Source organism: Pangasianodon hypophthalmus, chromosome 9 (genome assembly GCF_027358585.1).
Source record: "Pangasianodon hypophthalmus isolate fPanHyp1 chromosome 9, fPanHyp1.pri, whole genome shotgun sequence".
In the NCBI taxonomy this organism is placed as follows: domain Eukaryota; kingdom Metazoa; phylum Chordata; class Actinopteri; order Siluriformes; family Pangasiidae; genus Pangasianodon; species Pangasianodon hypophthalmus.
Window position 1 is genome coordinate 24,826,188 of NC_069718.1, and position 6,003 is coordinate 24,832,190.

A 6,003-nucleotide genomic window follows, 5' to 3' on the forward strand; every position below is an offset into this window, starting at 1 on the left:
CAAGGCTCATTGATGTGCATGGGGACCAAAGGTTACCCCGTCTGGTTCGATCCCACAGCAGAGCTACTGTAGAACAAATTGCTGAAAAAGTTAAGGCTGGCTATGATATAAAGGTGTCAGGACACCCAGTGCATTGCAGCTTACTGCATAAGGGGCTGCGTAGCTGCAGACCGGTCAGAGTGTCCATGCTGACTCCTGTCCACTGCCAGAAGCACCTACAATGGGCAATCGGTGAAGCAGCAACATGGTCTTGGCTGCCCAAGGCTCATTAATGCACATGGAGAGTGAAGGCAACCCCATCTGGTCTGATCCCACAGAAGAGCTTTCATAGCACAAACTGCTGAAAAAGGTTAATGCTCTAACCTTTCTTAGAAAAACTCACATGCCACTGGTGTGAACAGTGTGTCTTGCACTACATGGCACCAGCTGTTCTACAGTATAAAAGAAGAAAGGCAACTGGTGTGTGTTTGGCAGTTCAATCCAGCTACTGCAGTCTCCATGAGGGAATGAGGGAGCAAGGTACTGCAGTGACAAAGACGGCAATATCAGTGCTGGTGCCCACAGAGTGGTGCCCAGCTGTAGGGCCAGCTTCACTCCAGCCATGCCCCTGTTTGACCATTAGCTGCAGACCCCATAGATCTGGCATCTGGCTCCCCACCAGAGGACAAGGAGGCTTAGACAAGCACAATGTGTGCTGACAAGTACAGTCACTTTATGCTGGGGACACACTTTGCATGGTCAGTCCCAGTCAGAAACAAAAGATTTCCCCCAAGATAATGGACAGGTGGGTGGATCACTGTGCTGTTACTGTCACTGAATTGTGAACTGAGTTCTTTTCAGTTGTTTAAGTAAGTGCTATGTTGGCTTAGTTTGTATAATGTTATGAGCTCTTCTGTATGGCTGCTGTCGTTTTGTTGGGTCCATGTAGGGGGTGTGCTGGGGATCCCTGTTGGCTCCTAGCACCAGCGAGTTGCATATTAGGCATGTTCTTCCTCTTATCTTCTCTGTCTGACTTACCCTGTGTGTGCCTCTGGAGTTAGGTCTGTGGTTGCTTATCATGACTCTGTTATAGGCTGAAAGAGTGAATTGCCTAATTAAAAGAGAGCAGTTAACCATGTCCCCTGTCTCAGAGAGTGATTAACTACTGACTAATTGCTATAATACTGTGTTGTATAGTTGCTGTACCTTTCCACCCCTACAAAAAGTTGAGGAAAAATCTACCTATACTGTTGATCTATACTGTTGATTTTACAGTGAATGTGCCACTGATTTTATAGTGAATGTGCCACCAAAGGATGATAGCCTTAATATCTTCCACCGTATAAAACATCTACATGACATAATGTCCACCATTAGTTCATGACATAATGATTGATGGCTCTTATATAGTCTGAGATAATGGCTGACTGATGATAAATGTATGGTCTTTCAAGTTCATGTGAATGATTCTAGAGTATCATTACGAGAAGATGCAAGTTAGCATCAAATGAAACAATAGCTCACAACAGCCCTTGCATAGTACCTCCACGTGAACAAGTCCTGGTGAGTGGGACATTTTTTGATGAAAGTGTCCATCTCAAAAGTACTTGATTAATGCTGGTATTTATTGAAACTCTTGAGGATTTTTGTATGCCTGTAATGTGATTATTTTTTGCAAACTTTATATACAACAGGATGCAGGTGGTAGAATGTGAACTTTATTGATGCCACCATTTTATTTACTTGTTTAATTACTATTTCTATTTCTATTTGTCAGTCTATCAGTTGGTGTAAAAGCAGAGATGTATCTGGGTGAAAGGAAAACATTCTGCTGTGGGTGTAACCAGAGACAGAGAGAGGGGAAAAGAGAGAGAGAGAGAGAGATCTGTTCATAACAAATCATATGAAAAAGCCATAAATAATTTAACACCACCTCCAGCAAACCCTGATCTTTTTGTCCATTGGCTTGGGAGAAACAGGCTTTACTGGGATCCTGGCTCTCTTTGTCCTAAATTAGCATTTGCTGTTGTTCATTTTGGTGATACGGGAGAGTGTGTTGAGAAGTCTGCATTTGCTATACTCAGTATCATGAAAGCTGAATTCTGGGAGGTCTCTTGAGACCTTTGGGTCCCTTTGAGTCCCTTTGGATTTCTTTAATTTGTCCCTTTTTTATGTAATGCAAACACCAAGCAGTTTGCTACTTGTCTGATGTTCAAGTGCAAACTAAAGTTCAATTTCAAGTATATTTTTGTCTTGCATTGGCTCCGCCCACTCCTTCTCTCTAAGGTTTATAGCCTCTACTGAAAGGAAAAACCAACCGTATAAGTAGGCTCTCCATGCTAACTCACGGGTGACACTCGTTTCATGCTGGTTCAACCTGCCTCCTCTCTCCATTCACAGCCAATGCTTGACCACGCCCCCACTGCCACATGCATCTCTCAGCGGAGCTCCGGAAGAATTCTGAGTCTCTGAAGAACACAAATGGAAGTGGACAGGCAGCAGGTCTCTCGCAAGGGAAGCAGAGCTTTTAGCCTTAAAGTGCACGTTAATCCCTTCACGGCGTTCTTTCTCCCTGATCATTACATCCAGCTCCTTGTGAGGAAACCTTTACGCAATGCTATACTGCTATTACCCTTGAAGCAGAGCTATATGCTGGAATACAGACAGCTTGACAGGTCTGCTTTCAGAAAGACATGCATTTAGCTCCATTACAAAAGCTCCTTGTGCATGTCTTGTGTCTAAGAACTGTTGTGGTGTGGATCGATACTGTATTACTGATTTTGTTCTACTCTGCGCATGTTGCTGTCCCCTGTACCTTGCTCTGTCTCTCTTTATTCTGACCTCTGCTGAAATATTTCACAGGATTCCAGCATTCACTAACTTATTAATGTGGCTCTCATTACACTATCACTCACTAATCATTATCTAGGGGCCCATTATCCAGCATTTTGTATTTAGTGCTCTGATGAGCACATCATACAAATTAAACTGCCTTATACATGTTAAAATACAAAATGGCTAAAATTCTAAAATTATACACAAATTACAAAACTGAAGAAATATTATTTAAATCATTTTTTTTGTTTTAATAAATGAATAAACAAATTAGTGAATGAATGAATGAATGAATGTCTTTGTTAAAACTTTAAAATGAGTACATTTTTCTAGATTTTTCATGGAGAGTCAGTTTAGTGTCAAGCAAAAGAAGTTTATTTTAAACTTGCCCATTTTTCAGAAGGAGGAGCCCTAAGTGAAAAAATGACTAATATTTGACTTTAGAGTACAGGCCTAATTTACACAATTTTGTGAATACACAATTTTGCTACAAATACTGTCTCTTTCACTCACACTGTTCACTCACACTGTTCTCATTCATCACCTCAGTCCACATTAGCACTACCAACATATTACATTCATAGCCCTACACACTTGTAGCACATGTTGTTCTGCTATAGTCTGTTCCAGCAGAACGGATCTGTGTGTGCTTTTGTTCCTTTGAGAGCATGTTTTTCATCCACATACTGATTAAATCCCACAAATGGAACAGACTGTCCAACTCCACTGGATGAAATCAAAAATGGTATCTGGCTGAGAAGCTGCTCTGAAAACCATACTCTCTTTCTCAGTGTCTCAAATGAAGCAGCTGTGTTAAATTAAAGGGGAGTATCTTGTGATCACGTAAATGAGATGCTTGGTGGTTCTCATATTTCATATTTGTTTCTATAAACCGTGCTTGATGTTTAAGAGAAGAATTATCAAAGTCAAAGCTTTGTTATTGTATAGTCGTAAAGCTGTAAAGCAGCTTTACAGAAATATATAAATTCCAGATATAAATGTTAAATTTATCCCTAATGAGCGAGCCAGAGGCCACAGTGGCAATGTAAAACTCCCTGAGAGGACATGAGGAAGAAACCTTGAGAGGAACCAGACTCAAAAAGGAACCCATCCTCATCTGGGTGACACTGGATAGTGTGACTATAAATAAAATCCCTTCTATAACTGCGTACTATATAGTCAAAAAGTGTAGTTGTGTAAACAGGAACTTCTGAACTTATGAGCACCTTATAAGTATGAGCATCAGAGTCATTTCTGAATTCATGATAGTTTTAACTTTGATAGTTTTAGCTTATGGTTTTACTGTCTATGTACCACTGTCTAGGGTAAGGAGTGTGGCAATCCAAGATAACCTCAGAGAGCAAGAATACCCAATGAAATATATAAGTATTTGGATTTGATCAATGAGAATGCAGTCTAAAGATGATTATCACTTGTAAGAGGGATACCGAAATGTGACTCAAAAGTTTTATACCAGTTTATGAGGTTTACCAATGTAAAGTTTAAGGAGTTTTTATTTAAGAAAGAAAACGCTATAGTTATGAAATGTGAACAAGTGCTTACAAAAGATTTGTAGTGAGTAAACGCATGCACCAAAGTTGCTTTAAACAAAGACTTGTACAAATGTTCATACTAAAAATTGTGCAAACCAAACTGTATATAAACATGCTTTAAACATAATCTTATACAAGAGTTATCCTGAACACAAACCTTCACAAACTAAGCATGCACATGTACTGTACAAACTGTATGTACTTTTCACTGCACAAATTGTTTTACTTGTACAAAAGTTATACCAAACACAAATTTTCACCAAGGTGCATACTAAAAAGAAAACAATCTTTTGATGAAATAAAGTTATAGCATGCATATTAATATGCCCAAACTCAGAGTTTTTCACAGGCTATGAAGGAAAAAGCATGAAACGCATTCAAAACTCAAGAGAAAAAGAGAGGAAGATTAGAGCCACACTTCTGCTCTCTCTGTGATATTGTGCCAGAATGGCAACCGTCTGCTCAGCGGTAAGGAGCTGCGGAGACAAACCAATCAGTGATTTATTGTGAATCAGCCAATTGTGATTTCCTATAAATGCAACCGTAGTGGAGATTGGAGGTGGTTAGAAAACTTGATTATAAACACCATCTGTCCTATAATGTATTATTCCTAAACATGTTAGATGTTTAGGACTCTTAAGGGAAACAGTCTGCTTTCCTTATTGAATCCCATCCTGATGTTTACCAGACAAAATAATGTAATTTTATTGTCTTTCACATCAATTTCCTAAACACCTTACATGGTCATGATCCTTAAAAGGAAAAGTTTGTATAAGAGAAGACGGTTACAATTGGATGGCACACTGCAAAGGGTGGTCTGTGGGAGTAGTCTATTGGAGTCATTGAAATATGTCCTCCAAAATGGACTTTTTCACTTATGGTATGTCATTATTTCACATAAAAGAAACCCTTATTTCATGTTTTGATCTCTTATATACACTATATGGCCAAAAGTTTGTGGACACCTGACCATCACACCCATAAGTGGTTCTTCCCAAAGTTGGAGGCACACAGTTGTATAGGTTGTCTTTGTATGCTGTAGCATTACAAATTTCCCTTCACTGGAACTAAGAGGCCGACTGAACCCCAGACCTCCTCACCCAACATCAGTGCTCGACCTCACTAATACTCTTGTGGCTGAATGATCACAAATCCCGACAGCCACGCTCCAGAAGTTATTGAAAAGCCTTCCCAGAAGAGTAGAGGTTGTTAGAAAAAGGGGACTAAATCTGAAATGAGATGTTCAACAAGCACAAACACATGGGTGTGATCTCAGGAGTTTGCTATTGGTGATATATTGTAGCATAAGAAAAGCTCTGTCTGGAGTCTGCTACTGATGGTGTATGCAAAATGTGGTTTAAAAAAAAAAAAAAAAAAAGACTGTGTTTCACTTAATATTACACAAAATGTATATCATAAAGATAAATTATTTTACAATATTATTTATTCTTCTAATACTTAGATTTACATTTATGGCATTTGGCAGACACTCTTATCCAGAGCAACTTACAGAAGTGCTTTGAAGTCTCTATCAATAAATACATCCTGACACTGGTTCACTAGGACACAGATGAAGAATACCATCAGTCTAAAAAACTATATATATATTTATATATACACACACTTACATATTTAG